General features: G+C 39.3%; 1 long non-coding RNA gene across 1 annotated transcript in view; it reads right to left on the bottom strand.

Moving 5' to 3' along the window:
- The window catches only part of LOC140258884 (uncharacterized), a 44,186-nt gene extending 35,343 nt beyond the window's left edge, over positions 1-8,843 (bottom strand). Inside the window, exon 1 of the long non-coding RNA XR_011905310.1 lies at positions 8,772-8,843. This is a non-coding gene — a long non-coding RNA (uncharacterized lncRNA). The remainder of the gene's footprint in view (positions 1-8,771) is intronic.
- Between the last annotated feature and the right edge of the window lie 7,478 nt (positions 8,844-16,321).

Genomic DNA, 16,321 nt, shown 5'->3' with positions numbered 1-16,321 from the left:
CATGAAGGTATTAAACACAGCAGAAAGTTTCGGGATCTAGCAGTGCCGTATTTCTACTTCCTATGTACTTAAAGGATTTTCAGTCCTTCTCCTCACCACCACCATTTAGAGCATACAAAGCTGAGACTGAAAAAACAGGAGTGAGTGAAGTCATCTGACTATATCAGTCCTTGATTTCATAAAATATGTCAGAGAGAGAGTGGGTTATAACTAACAATGGATCTTTTTTTTCCCCTCCCATCTCTCTCCAAGATGCCTCCAGAGACGTCATTTGGATGTGGTTAAAAGAAATAAAATAGGTTGTCTCTCCACGGGCAAAGTAGGAAAAGTAGGTTTTCTTGTGTGGGTACTGTGAAAAGAACAAAGGCAGAATATCTGCTGAATCACCAGAGTCTATCCACTACGCTTAAGCAGCTCTAATTCTCCTGAATTTGCAGTACCAAAGCAATCAAGCAATACTGGGGTGCTGAGAGTAATTTTAACTAACACTGCAGCGATCAGACAAAAGCAGCAGCACTGCAAACTAGCTCTTCTAGATGACATCTATGGATTTCATTCAGCCTCAAATGAGTTGGTTGGCATGCAATAGCAGCCATGAGACGTATCTGCTGAAAGTCAGCACAGGGGTCTTCCTGCTGATGGAGTCAAAAGATTAATTCCATGATAATCATAGTGTGGAGTCACTTTAGAAACATATCAATCAATAGAAAGCCCCTTGGTCTGCATTTTTAAGATCAGAAATGAATACAAATAACTCACGTGGTCAAGAAAACAACTGATGGGGAAAGCAGAAAACAGTGGAAAGATAGAACAATATAAAGATCTGCCATTACTCAAGATTCCTGCATCTCTGTCCCTGTTTAGTCATTAAGAGCTCTGCTGTTAACTTCACATGCTTTCAGGGCTCTTACTATTACCAGTGTCAAACCACATCCATGCAGAAATGAAGATGTAAATACTTGCTTTCTCCATACTGGAATCAGGGCTGAGACCTGATGGGCAGGCATACTAAAGCTTGGCCTTTAATACGTTGGATAATGGCAGCAAGAAACTCAGCTTAACTTTTATAAGTATGTTGAGCACTTAAATTTGGATTAATTCTTCCAACATTAGACATCTGAGCAGAATACCTAATTTGGGAGAACAGTCACTTTGCACACCCTCAACAGTAAATGCAGATAAGCAGACACCTCCAGAAAATTAGCAGATTGAGACTGAGTCATACTCTGGGGGTGTGTGTCTCTCTCCAATGACATAAAGAAATCCAAGGGTTTCAGTCCCAACTGGCACCTCAGTTACTACCTGAGCTACACCTGCAGTAAGGCAAGACAAGTGTAGGCTCCAATGCACAGCGTGGAGATGAGCTCACCCAGTAGCAGAGAAAGGCTGAACTCTCTTCTCCTTATTTAACTGATACTGACATCTGAGCATCCAGTTCAGGCTGACCTGGATGCAGCTGCTACTGGGGTCTCAATTCAGAGATGAATTCTCTAAGATGAACAACACACACAAAAAAAAGCCATATTGTTGTTATGTCCTTAAAACAGAGCTTTCAAGAAGCATCAACATATGCAGATTGCAAGACAAAAATCATTTTGTGAGAAATTCTTCATTATTTTTATTTGCTACCATCAGCAACTGCTCTGTACACGTTCTTAGTATCATAATTGCCTGCTTAATAGGATTGTGCAAAAAATGAGAACTATCAAGTGGAAAATGTTAGAAGAGATAAGGAAATACAGCTTTATGTTCAGGTACCAATCCTGGCCTGGAAGAGGTTGACTTTTACTGTTCTTTCGTGTTAATGAAAAAAAAGCTGAATTTTGCTTATTGGTACTCCATGGGTAAGTTTTCCACCAGAGCTGGCCAGAACCAAACCAAAACCACCCAGCCAGAGAAGCTCACATCAGGATTCCTGGGAGGTTTGATAACAGGAAATAAGACAAACAAATACTGCAATTTCACTTCCTTTTTTTTCCCCTCCGCCTCCTTTCATAACACAAGAAGGTTACTAGTAGGACCAACACAATCGTCACACAGACATCACTAACATGTGTCTCTACAAGTTGCATTGGTGATATGCTTCTGATGTCAGTAGACTCAGAACACCTCAAGTGAATAGCATACCTTACAAAATAATACCCCAAAAGGGGAGATAAGCACCAGACACCAAAGCAATCATACTATTCCTGCTACAGTCCCAGGTCTACAAGAACTCATTTCCATGCTTTCATAGACCTTTGCTTCAAAAGAATAACAACCCCTCTAAGGAAAATAAAATTGGCTCTCCCTAACTATCTTTACTCAGTACCAAAGGCTATATTTTCTTTTGTAGAAGGCAAAAATCAGATAATATTGAATTTAGTGTCTCTTGCACATTTCCCACATTCTCCCCCATTCATTGTTCAAAAGCATCCCAGTGTATCCAGTAGCCTGCTTCTGACAGGAACACATGTGCAAACTCCAGCAATTTCATAAGAATTGAAATAAAAGTCATCGTATACTATACAGCTGGCAGCTTGCTACAGAGGAAGAAAAAACACTATTTACAGGAGCTTCTTGTTTAAACGAGCTGCCAGAAACAGACATGGAAGTGGTACAAGTATAGATCACCTATAATTAATAATACATCACAAATAATTGGTGATGCAGTAAAAAAAAAGCAGCAGAAGTCCAGGGGGATCTGAAGTACTGCTAACAGAGCAATACACTTTGTGATTCAGCAGAAAGGAATTAATGACTTCAAGCCTGAAATAGAAATGTGGTCAACTTGCATTAGACAAAGTTTGATCTTCCTTTTCGTATAATGGCAAATGCTCTACCAAGGCATGAGAACTTCGGTAATAAAACTTTGCTATGTGATTCAGCAAAGAAACTCAAGTTTCAAACTTTCATGCATATTATGGAAATTTTTAAACATTATTTTACAACTAGATTCCTAGCCAGTACAGCATCTCCATTCACAGAAGCAGTTTTATTTAACTCCAAAGAAGTCGTATGAGATCATTGCTGTAAAGTCAATGAAAACCAGAGACAGTTCTTTTCCCTGTATATTGGAACGTGTCCCCTTTATTTTTACATACCATGATGGCACAAATAAAAAGAGTGGAACCTAGCCTGGTATGAGTAAACCATTTCCCTCGTGTTTCTATGTACAATAGACTACCTGAAGCATTAGAATAATAACCTTAACTTTTCCATTCACAGCCTTTGAAAATTCATAACTCTTTTACTAAATTTAACAACATCTTCTATTTGGCATTTCCAAAAGATGCATAATAGAAATAGTTTACTAAATGATGCTGCAAATCATTATGTCTTTCATTAAACTGTACTAAGGGGAAGAGGGAACCTTTCTCTATTATTGATTCTCATGGTCAGTCTAGCATGAAATTTTTGATGTAGTTTGTATGAGGATTAAAAAGTTGAGCATGAAAATGCATTATTGATCACACACTGCAAAGTAAGTATACTGCTCATCCAACTCATATATTATTGATTGTAACACTCAACAGTCCTAACCTTTCACACAGCCTCTCCAAGGTAACTTTTGCACATGGATGCCAAGGTACTATGCTTAGAGACTGCACTTCCCATGGAGTTTCAGAAATTCACGGAACAACTATTGGAGCTGTTTAAAAATGCTTTGTTGGCAATCAAATCAGGGAATAGCTGGAGCAGCACTCCTTGAATTCTAGCTGGCCTGATGCCATGAATACTTCCTTGAAGAGCCTGTTCCAGAGCCTGACCACTCCTTTGGTAACCCACACCTGACCCTCTCTGATGCAGTTCCAAGCTGTTCTCTCTCCAGAAATCAGTGCCTGCTCCTCCACTCACAAGGGAGCTGTAGGACACTATGAGGTCTCCCCTCAGTCTTCTCTTCCGTACTCCCAACAAACCAAATGACATCATCACCAAATGATATCAACCTATGTCTTATCCTTCAGACCCTTCACTACCTTTACAGCCCTCCTTTGGAGGCTCTCTAATAGTATTATGTCCTTCTTATATTGTAGCATCAAAATCTGCACAGAGTGCTCAAGGTTCACTGAAAAGTATGAACAAAACAATACTGAGTAACAGTCAGTGTTAAATATGATTTACACTTGCAGTTAATGGCAAATTCATTATTTGACTCCTCCAGCCTAATTAAATAGCAGCTGCTGACTGATTGGCACGCACCATCACTCAGTCCATGATTACTGCTGACATGAGCTGTATAAGGGGCTTTTTCAGGAAAGGATTGTGCAAGCTGAATAAAGTCAGTTGGCCTTTATTGTAAGAAAAATGCTGTGCATCAAGTCTATTAGATTTGCAATGCACGAGAATTACTCCAGATAAGAGCTGAAGCTTTACTGCTGTTACTGAAAATAATCATTGTTCTATCAAGAAAGGAAGGTTAGGCCAAGCAAGAGGGTAATTAAGATTTATTTACATTAATCAGGATTCAGAGGGCAAACCACAGGTTTTACTAAAGTGCTGCTCATTAAAAGCATTTTCCAATCAAATAGTTCATTGTATTTACCCAGCATTGCAAAGGTGGCTGCTAGGTCATTACAGCCTGGAAAAGAGGCATTTTTAAATCTGCTAACTAGTCTGGGCTGCCAAAATAGCTTAGTGCTTAATCTAACATCCTTGAAAATAAAAAACTACAATTCTGAACACATTGAGGGGGATAGAAAAGCCATCGGTTTCACTGGGCCAAGATTTTCATCTTGTTTTAAATGCTAGGGCAAGCAATAATTTAGTTGGATGCAGAGTACTCAGAGCAGCATCAAGAAAGAGCAAAACTCCACAGTGTGAAGGCAGCCCCAGCCTGCAATCAAGGAAAAAAACCAAAACAGCCATGTTATAGTCTTTTATAAGACTATACAGACAAATAAAAGGATGCAAAGGAAGGGCTAATTTGTCAGCATGCTTAGAGTTTAAGAACCCTAATGGGAGCTTTGAATTTGAAAGACATCTTGATTTATGTTACAGGCAAAAGGGATGTAAAAAAATCTTAATAACTTTAAATGACCCTTTTGACGGCCAACATGACAACAACCAACCGAAAGAAAATCTCACTGTTCTATTATGTACTAAAGTGGAACTGATAGATTTTATTTTTAATGCCCAAATTAAACTTCACCCCAGAAGGACACACGTGTCTGCTTGGTGAGATTTCTGCTTAAATATGAGGTGATTCTGTGTGTGAGGGAATAGGAAAGAAGCCATTGCTGTTAATTCACATCTGACAAAAGTGATGCAAAAAACAAAGAGACACCCTGTTCAGAAGTGGCCTAACAAGTCTCCTTCTGCACAGACAACTTGCAGAATACTGGAGTCTGACTTCTGGCTGCATATTTTGCAGCAGTCTGCTCAGAAACCCATGAGAGCACAGGCATTCAGAGCAAAAGAGAGGAAAGAAGGAAATGGTCAATATTTTAACACAGTAAATTAACTTGTACTGGCTTAAAACAGACACAAATCTCAACCAATTCTAACTGCTTAAAAATTAGCATGCATATAGCTAAAACAAACTAATCACTGTCAGGGATTAATTGGGATGAATTGCCTTCAGCAAATACTTCCCTGACTCCTCTGACTGGAAAAACAGCTCTATAATAAATCCCTGTATTTTAAACCAATTATCTTCTGAGTTATATTGGCAACAACCTGTTGGGGAAAGAAACCATCAGGACAAATGTGAGCAGAACTGTGGGCTATTAAAAGCATTCTCAATAGGAAACAGCTTCTGATATTGTAGCAGCTCAAGGCCATTTGTGGCAAGATTTCCTCAGATGTATTATCCAGTTTTATCAAGAATGTAAATGAGTTATTGACTGACTGGTCAAGGTCATGCATGATGGTTGTAGGTTGTTGGAAGAGTTTCCTGACCACCACTCCCCTACCCCTGTTCTTCTTTTTAAGCAGCAGCTTAAGAAAAAAAAAGCAGAAGATATACCGATCTTAAAACTATAACCAATTTGGCAGTGGCATTTAAAATAATAATTAAAAAAAACCAAAACATTGAATTTCATGTCTTCCTTTCTGCTTGGCCTTTTAATTGTTCATTCCCAACATCAGAGAATATGGAGAGCTGAACATTCAAAGTCTGAAAAGGTCAACATGGAAGCTACACACCAGGAAGGACATCTGGACTAAAGAGAACAGGAATACAGGTTGATCTCTGCCAGAACGGACACTGCCAGCAGTGAAAATCAGTTAAAAGGAAGGCAGAAGAGAATGGGTTGGTGTATGCCTTGAAGATGCATCCCAGGAATGGGATACCTTTGGCAGCAGTGACCTCAGAAAACATTAGGGAAGCAAAGGTAGTGATCAAGTAAAGCAGGTTTTAACTGCCTTTTACTGTACTTCCAAAAGTCAACAAAAATTAAGCAGAAGAAAAACTGAGGCAGTATTCCTAACAGCTCAATTGATAATGCTTTTCTTATTGCCTTTTTTCTTCTCCTTTTCTAAAATGAATATTTCTTAACTTAGAAAAAAAGTAGGAACCCTTTGTTCAGTGCTTAACACACTGCTACCCACTTTGCTGATGCATACCACCTCCTGCACACTCTCGAGAGGCTGTTTCACAATGCAAACAAGTATTGCCTATACTGACAATCCCAGCACTCACAAAAGCACAAGTGATGCATTAAAAATGCTCAGACTTTTAATACCATACATTAATGAATTTCAATTTGCCGTCTGGATATGGATTTAATTCAGATGTTAAGCTGCCAAAAAGGCATGCCTTCATCTTAATTGCCTTAAATAGGAGATGAAAGACTGGTCTGCATTTGATATCACAGCTGCCCAGACGGGGAGAGGAACCACAATAAAAGTCATACCAGAAGGCTGTGTGGTTGCTCAGAGTGAGGGGTGGGCGCTCAGTCACTCTTAGCAGCTATGCAGCTCAGCTATTTCTTACGCGCAACCTTTCTGAGACTGCAATGCCCCTTCTGCCAAAGGACTCTCCCACCTTCCCACCCACCCTGACATTAACTACATGGAAAATTACATGTAATCTATCAATTACCTATCATGCATTCCCTATTAATATTTGTGTGCATAAATAATCCATATTAATGTGAAATTCACAGCTATCCCCCCCCCACTCTGACATCAACTTTTTTCTTTGACATCAGTCCTACTTAGAGACCCTCATATACTGATCTTTGCCATAAAACATTCCATGTGATGTTTCAACAAATAGAGCAGACTTCTTTTTATGTCTGCTTTTATCAGATACACACACAGAGAAATCAACCATAGAAATCTGGTTTTGTGAATCTGCCAGTATAGAGCCTGAGATTTGGCAGGGAAAAGTTTTTTTCATGTATACATAACGCACCCCTTTTTGATTCACAAAGACATAAAGCATAATTTACCAGCAAAGAAAAGAGCTCAGTGAGTCACACAAGGAAGGCATCTATGTTACTGATTTCTCTCTGCACTGACTGTACACCTTCCTGTTTTGTTTTAGCTTCAAGCCTTTTTCTTCTCCCCCTTGCTAACTTTTTTCTTCTAAACTACTTTTATTTTTGCCTGACACTGAACAGATGCAACAAAGGAATGATCCAGACCTCTGGCAGACCCAAGAAACGCAAACATGTTCAACCAATCAACTGGGGAGATGGGTGGAGAAAGGTACAGAATAGCAGAGCCCTGGCAAAGCTCTGAGCTTAACTGATGCACCTGTTCCATGGGCAGGACTGCACAGGTAAGGATGCTCACAGCAGATGAAACCCATTAGTGCCTTCAGGGCTCTGACAGCCTCCCTCCCTTTTACCAAACAACCAAAGTTTCTTTGAAGTTTCTTCTGACAAAATTATATGCAATAAAGTACCATACCATGCCCAGTGACTACAGATGGCAACAGTGCTTCAAGTCACACACCTGAGGTATAAATAATTTCTCAATTATAACCATTGATGACCAGCTGTAACATTCTCTATTGAAAACTTAATCAATAAAAGGGAGATGTGCAAAGTTTGTCTCAATTGAATCAATAGAGGCAAACATCAAGGGTTTTATTAAACTCTGCAGGAAAAAAAAAAAAAAAAAAAAAGTGACATTTTTGAGCATATTACCTTTTCAGTAGGTTTGCCAAACAATTATTAATGCGACAACACATTTCAAAAGATGCATTACAGAAATGACAGTGCTTCATTACACCACTCTTTGAGTACAAGAAGTCCCCACGGGTGAACTATCCAATTAAAATTACATAAATTACAAAGTACGCAGACTAACTTTGTGAGTATTTGGTCTAGAGAAGGGCCTATCTGTGCCTGTATTTTTCTGTTTGTTTTTATTTTTTCTTGCATACGCTTTCATTTGAACATGTATTTGAGGAGATAGAGAAGCCATTTTCTAGCTAGCTAGAACATGATAAACTGCTTTTTACATCTCAAACGTCTTGTTGCTACCATATGTAGTATTCATAGCTCTGGACAAGTAGTATTAAATCAAATTTATCTAGTCTGTCACCCTTACTGAAAAATTGTTAAGCTATATCTCTATTTTTAGAACATTAAATTTAATACTTAATTTAACTCTTCAGAAAATAATGATAATAATAGAGTCTGCTTCAAGAGAAAAACCATGCCTAACTGCATGCCAAACTTTCTTGTTACTATTTGTCTTCTTTGCTGCCCCACTTTATTTCCATTCGTTCCATGGTGTAACAACAAGGAAGATCAATGTGGTGTAATAGTGATACAGAAGGTTTAATAACAAAGGTCTAGCTCAATAGAAAGGTGTCACAAAAGCAAATTGCTCACCCATCTCTGAAGATGCAGGCTCACAGTTAAAGCTCCACCAAGGAGGGATCTCCAGAAAGAGTTCCTTTCCCAGTAGCAGTCAGCCCTCAAATGAGGTCTAAGAGGGATGCAGCCAGGATACACCCTTTCTGGTCACACAGCTTAACTGCCTTCACCTGTGCTTCCAGGGCTGACCAAGTCCTTTCCCCAGGTGCTCAATCAGTGCTTCAGGCTGGGACTCAGCAGTTACCATACACCTGGAAATACCATTAATTATTCCTATTTCCTTGTCTGGAAATGAACTCAGTCCAATCCTGCTCAATAATTCCATATTCCTTGTCTGTTTTCCCACTAACTGCAACCTTCTCTCCCATGATTTTCCCCTTCTTTCCCCAAAGTGAAGCTTCCACAAAGCTCCTCATCCTCCCACTTGCATCCCTGTATTCCCCTCTCATTTTGCTTTCTCTCACTTGTGTACTCTTCTCTACTTCATGCCTGGAGAATGTAGGGGGAAATCTACTGCAGTATGTACACAGAATGATTTGTTACTCATATTTTTCCCCATTAAACAGACTAAAAATTAAGACTAAACTCTTGTGGAGAGGAAGCACACAGCTTTATCAATAGAAATTACTTTTATCCCAAGAGGTTTGGTCCATCTCTGCAGAAAAATGTTACCCGTTTTCCATATTCAGGATAAGTCAATGCTTAATAACACAACACAGGAATGAATCTGAGATGAAGATTTAATGGTTCTCTGCAGATTTTAGCAGTTCCCAGCCAGAATAATTGCAAAAATGGAATTATGAAAGGGAAATGTAGAGTTTATGTCTTTGAAGGAGAAATAACTTTTTTTACTTGTAAACATCATCCTAAATGGCTCAAGCTTTCATTTGCTCCATTTTCTTTCCAGGTAATTTATACCAAGGTAGATTTGTATTTTGCCTTCAAAATGTTTTGTTGATTTTGTCTGAGGTCAGTAGGATGCAAAAGTAGAGCTCTTAAATATAAGCATGAAGAAAAAATCAGTGTAGAAATGTGCTGGATGTAACTACACCAAGACAATTACTGTCAAATTATCGTTCCTTTCTTCAAGTACTGATCTACAAGAGACATGGGGTTTAAGTAGGGTGTTTGTCTCATGGTGCTGAGTTGTGCACCCATTTGCATGATTGAAAATTGGTTGCATAACTTTGAATTCCCTGTTTTCCCTTCGCTATCACAGCTGCTTCCAGCCTGAGACTGCAGCTTCTCCAAGGCATTGCATTAAGCAGGAGGGCATAAACAAAACTCAGCAGAAAAGTTCCTGCTAACCTATATCTCTGCTAAATTCCTATTTTGCTAAATCAAAAGGAAAAAGAGTGCCATCAACACATCAAAATGTTTCTTACAACGTTGGCCCACTCAAGACTTATTTGGCCATGAACATCAGCCTCAAGTGAGACAGTAGAAGTTTTAAGAACAGAAATGGGGACGATCCATCTAAATAAAATTGGACTGTCAGTTAAATGCAGAATAGAGTTGACTAAGTATCATTTATGTAAAAGATGCATAGACATCCAAATGTAAATTTTCAGACTTCATTAAAAATGAATGAAAAGGAAACATCTGAAAATAAATAAATAAAAAAATAATTCTCAAGCATTCCTGCAATTAAGTTACTGTGATTTTTCATGGCGGGAGCAGTGAAAAATTGGAATCAACTACCACACAAAGCCCGTCAGGAGGTGTGTTGTCCTGTGCAGCTCATAACCAGGACTCCAGCTACAGACATACCCATCAATGGCAGTGCTGCTGCAGTCATCTCCCCTGCCTCTAGCCCCTGCTTCCTGTCACAGCCCACATAAGTATGATTTGATGTTACAGACCAGGCTTATTTTTATCTTGCTCTCCAGCTCCATTCACCATGTGGCCATGTTAATGGCTGTCCTGGCAGAAAACAGCAGCCAGTGTAGGGGGACAGGGACAGGGCTGTGCTAATGCCAGCACCACCAGTGCTGGCTGCCTGCTCTCACTGGAGGCACAGAACAAGGCTGATCCCCTTCTATAGATCCAAGAAAAATCCTGAATTGGAAGGGGCCATGAGGGTCATTGAGTCCAAATCCTGGCTCCAGGAGGGCAAACTAGGAGTTAAATAATACATTTAAGGGCATTGGCCAAAAGCTCTGTGAGCCCTGGCAGTTGGAGCCATGACCATTGTGCTCTGGCAAAGAACATTTTCCTAATACCCAGCCTGACCCAGCTTTAAGCCATTTCTTCCTATCCTGTCAGTCCCCAGAGAGCAAATGAGCTCCTCCCTCATCCTGTATTCTCATGAGGAAGCTGCAGACCCCCTGCTGCATGCTGAGAAGTGGGGCTGCTGCCCACCACCTGCACCAAGCCTATGTCCACCCTACCTGGAGAGATGCTGTGTCCATTTGCACCTCATCCCATGGGGAGGAGATGGATGGGCAGAGGGCTGTGGGCTGGTGCTCACCACTTATCAGAAGAGAGCAGGAATTTTAGACTCGAGTTAGGCATTCATCATTCTACTGAAATATAGAAAAATGGCTTCTACAGCATTGTTAATTGTACTGTGTAATTAAGTAGCATGAAGTGAATCAGTAATAACATGGATGGCTTATTCCATTTCTTTTTTTTTTGGTTCTTACTAACTCAATCTTTTCAGTATTGAAAATAATATCACTGTATGTGATTGCCCTTATTAGTTTTTTGAGGGGTTTTTTTGGTCTGTTTGCTTGTTTGTTTATGAATTACTAAATGCTTCAGAACTACCAAAATCAAAACCAAAAATTTCCCAGGAATTGAGGCAATGCGATGCTTCAAACATTGCCATTTTACAGTTATGTGAACTAATAACACAAGAGGCAAGCACAGCAAAGTCCATCAGCTCTCTGAGCATATGGTACTTTATTATAGCCAAAAATGAGGAGATGGCAGTTGAATAGAGGAAACGAACATAACAGGCAATAACCCTCAGGAGATTTAAAAGGAGAGCTTGTTGTGCAGTCTGCAAATAGCTGCTATGCAACACCCATACTCTCCTTTTTATCACAATATATTTAAAATAGATACTTTGAATTCTTAGTTGCTTTTATTCTGCCATTAATTAAATGCATGTGTTGAATATAAATGCTTGCAAGCATTTGATCATAGTGTTCTGCATTAAATGGCCCCTATTTACAGTCACCAGCAGGCCAAGGGTTTTTCACTGGCTCATCAAGATTTTATTTTGGTAGATAAATGCCAGAATAAAAACATTACAAATAAGAACCAAGGGCTTGGATCACCACTGTAGTATTTCCGAAATATACCAAGATAATCATGGGAGTTAGATCCCAGCCTTAGCAGCACATACACAACATGTAAATTCCTGTATTCCTGGACCCCTATAGGCTAAAATGGTTGTTGATGAAATTCAAAACACATAGTTTTATAGATGGAGGGGTCCTAAGGCAATGGCTTCATAGCTGAATATCAGACATAATAATAAAACAGCCCAACCTTATTCCCACGTTACCTTTCCAGAGGCCCATCATGCATTATTAACATGGCAGTGGAAAGCAGCTGTTGGTGAAAAACAGTTTTACTTTCTTTTTCCTTGTGGGTGACTCCCAGTGCAGAAAGTAACCTCAGGTACCCATGGCAGATGGCTTCAAGACATCTGAACAACTGATCCTGCAGTTCCCGTGAGAGCTGAGCTAACACACAATGTACTGTGGTCCCTTCCCTGATGTTCCTTCTGATGTGCAGGGAGCAGGGACATCTGACAAACAAAAGTGATTAATAGGTCTCAGAAACATCTCTATCCCACAAGGGGAAGTCAGACTCCGTGCAACTGAAGCACCACATGGTATCTGTGTGGCCTGATAAGACTGTTCCCAAGACTATTTTAACAAAAAAAACCAAAACAACCCAGCACGTAATTTTCCAGAACTGAAATAAATACTGAAAATTAATTTTAAAAGTTACAAAAACTTTGTTGGAAGGACAGCAGGAACTGTATGAATGTTTAGTTGCTATTTAAACTCCTCCGCAAGGAAGTAAATTCAGCCTCAGCTACTGAATTACATGAGTTTAACCTGTATGCATTCTTCATTTGAATACTGAGATTTAACATTTCATTGACAGTAATTTTTATAGGAAGAAAATGCAGCTCTAGACTAGATTTCACATCTCCACATCCACCATTTTTCTCTATAAGCGCTATTGCAACAAATAAAAGAGTGAAAACAAATTGTCCTATTTTCAGACAATAAACACCACTGAGTTTTAAACTTGACCCTCAGATGAGATACTTCAGAATGACCCTTTTCCAATCAGACAACAGAGTTTGAGTGTTGACTCTTCCTGCACACACACAATATTTTTTTTTTTTAAAAAGGAACAATATTTTTAAAATAAAATTAATTAAAAAATTAATTTAATTTAAAAGTTAAAAGAGATCATTGAAAGAGTGATACGCTTGTTCAGCCTGCAGGAAGAAGCATCAAAATCCACCGGATAAAAAAATTAATGCAGAACTCAAATCTAAAAGCTTAAGGGGGATTTTTCAGAATTCCCTCGAATAGAAGATGTTAAATGCAAACAACTTCCCATGGAGTTCCCAAACAGATTCATCATTTAAACATACAGTTCCCTTCACTACATTTTCCTGTTGCTAGCAAAGTACGCACATCTTTCAAAATCCACATGGAGAAGTGATATACATTTGTATGTCTTTGAACCTTAGACACTTTCCAAATGAGAAGATGTGTATTTAATTGATGTTCTTGCTTTTCGGTTAATCTCTGAAGGACCCGAAATAGCAATGGCTTTGATTGACTCCTGCCTGCCAAATCTGTGAATCACTCTCATTCCCAGTGATAAAAATAGAAAAACATGAGATCAAAAAATATCTCAGGAAATTCCACCTAGTCACCGACACGCTGCTACATTGAAGGCTGTAGGAAGAGCCCTTTCCAGAGGTGACAGCTTAGCACTACTGACGCACTACATTCATTGTAATAACGAGTTCCCCTGCTGTAATATCTGCTCAAAAAATAACATAGTTCAAAAAATGTATTTAAAAGAATAATAACGTGGACACAGCATCAGCAGCTCAGCAAGATGCTACCCATTCATTTTAGTATCTCAGCTGCATTATTGCCATGATCTGTCTCTTGCTTTTTTCACTCTCCTTTAAAAGTAGGAGATCTCTTTTATCTTTAACCTACTTAAAACAAATAACAGCATGGAAATAAAATTCTTCTTTGGGGGCCTTTTTCTGAGTTTTTACCTTGGAGGCATCAAATAGTCCATACAAAACCATCTTAGATTCCTTCCTTCAGGCCTTTCAGATATACAAAATCAGGAACCCAGAGCTTTGGTTGCAAAGGAGCACAACTGAGGGCAAAACTCATCTGGCAAATTTGAAATGCTTTTAAAATATCTCCTTTGTACCTCAGATATGAGGGCCAGAGTCAAAAGCATCCTTACTCTTTCTCAGAAGTTTATATGTAACCCAAGAAGGATCTGGCAGAACAGCAAATATCTTCTTTATGAACTGGCATCTGCCATTTACCACTGCTCTTTTTCTAATGTTTTCAGAGATCAATTTGCATTTTCTACTGGTCATTATATTGATCTCATTTGCTTGTCCACCTCAACATGTCCAGTCAGTTCCTGCCCTGCACATAGGATGGACCTGAATGCAGCCTCAGCCTCCAGATTTCTCATCAGCTGAGCAGATAGCTGAGGGAGGCCCAGGGCTGGACTCCAAACTGAAGGCTTCAGGATGAACCAGGGACGCTGGGCAGCCCCTGGGATCCCAGCCAGATTTTACACTGCAGATTCAAAAAAGGCATACGTCAAGGGAACGCTGGCTGATCAAAGCCCGAATCCTGATCATCTTCTGCTCTTAAGTCTTTTAAATAATAATATCCCGAAATTAATTCTGCCCTGGATCCAAATTCCATCAATAGTAGAGGGATTTTATATTTTCCTGTGTCTCTGGCAGATTTGCATTTGGCTGGATGTGTGCAAATCTGCTGTGGGTATATGGTATTTTGCAGACTAGTTAGAAACAGTTCCAAGCAGACAGGGCTTAGTTCCGAATTATATGGACAGCAGGACAGCTGCTGCTACAGGAATATGGGTGAGCTGTTTCAATAATGCACCTCACTTGGTGGATTTGTAACACCCATAAACCTTGCAGCAAAGCAGGCAATGATAAAATAATGAACCATTAAGCAGAGAATTCTTTCCACAGTGCTGAAGATGAACTGTTTCTGCTACTTATAATGACCAAAATAATTTCTGGTAACAACCCCAGGTTCCTCATTTCTAAATTTTTCACATCTGTAGTCATTTCCTCCCTCTGCCTTTAACTAAGCCTTATCTCCTAGAGCCTCCCGACAACCAAAACTCATTGGGGAGCAGTGGTGGTTTTTATTCACAGCAGTGCTATGTTTTTGCTTGCCATAGCTCCACTATTTTGAAAGAAATGTCAGGCTGTGAAGTTCACCAGACCATGAAAGAGAAGATAAGGAAGTTCCATTTAGCTCCATAGAGCCCTAATTCGAGTTTTATTGAAATATTTAACTATATTTAAAAGTCTACATTTTTGTCAGCCATAACTTCACTCTTATGTGGCAATATACATTGTAAACTATAAACTCCAAATGGAACAATATATTTTTCCTGGTTAATTTCCCAAAAATAATAAAGCTTATTTCTATATTTATTTTCAAGTTTAATGACTGCTGTTGCTTTACTGGCTAACAGTTCAGTTGAAAACAAATAGAGAAGAATGTATTACTCTCATGCGTGCTATTTTAGTGCAAAACTCAAACACATGTTTCACAGGGTTTGTGGTACAGAAGCACAGACAGTTCCTGGTCTCAGCGTCCTACTAGAGCATGGCAACACACAAAGCACAGTTCATAGCTCTGTCATACAGGCAAGAAAATGTCAGTAGGCAGCGTCTGTGGTTCATCCATGATGTATGAAAACAGACATTAAACTCTGCTATCCATAACCATTCTACCGTAGCCTTCAGCAGGACCCTCTGCTACCACCTGCACAAAAGAGGTTCAAGCAAGTACTGGAAGAGGAGCCTCCTGATCCCCACACAGTTGACTCCCTCATCACTTCCCCAAACTGTCAATGACAACAAATATCAGAGAGTGTGTCAGATCCAACAAAGACAAGTTACTCAGAAACCTTAATTCATCTTATAACCTATCTAAACTTATCTATATAAAGGCTAAAAATTATAAATGACAGCCCAGGGCATGGGGTTGGAACTGCATGGGCTGCAAGGTCCCTTCCAACCCAAAGGTACTCTCTGATTCTATGACTCTATGGTTCAGAAATGAAAATGGGTATAACAAGGTAAAGAGCATAAATGATTTTCAGCTCTGTGAAGCTCTGCCAAGACAAGGGCAATGTTTACTATTTAATATTTGTCTTATATTGGTGTCTTAGGTAGATTCACATGACTCTTAAGTCTCTTTGATTTAGAAAATTAGCCATAGTGAGATGTGAGACTCCTGTCATAATGAAACCTTCTCCCTGACCTTAATATCACA

The sequence above is a fragment of the Excalfactoria chinensis genome, chromosome 14 (assembly GCF_039878825.1).
Source record: "Excalfactoria chinensis isolate bCotChi1 chromosome 14, bCotChi1.hap2, whole genome shotgun sequence".
Lineage (NCBI taxonomy): Eukaryota > Metazoa > Chordata > Aves > Galliformes > Phasianidae > Excalfactoria > Excalfactoria chinensis.
Note: the sequence above shows the minus strand (reverse complement) of the source record. Positions and strands in the feature narration are given on the sequence as shown.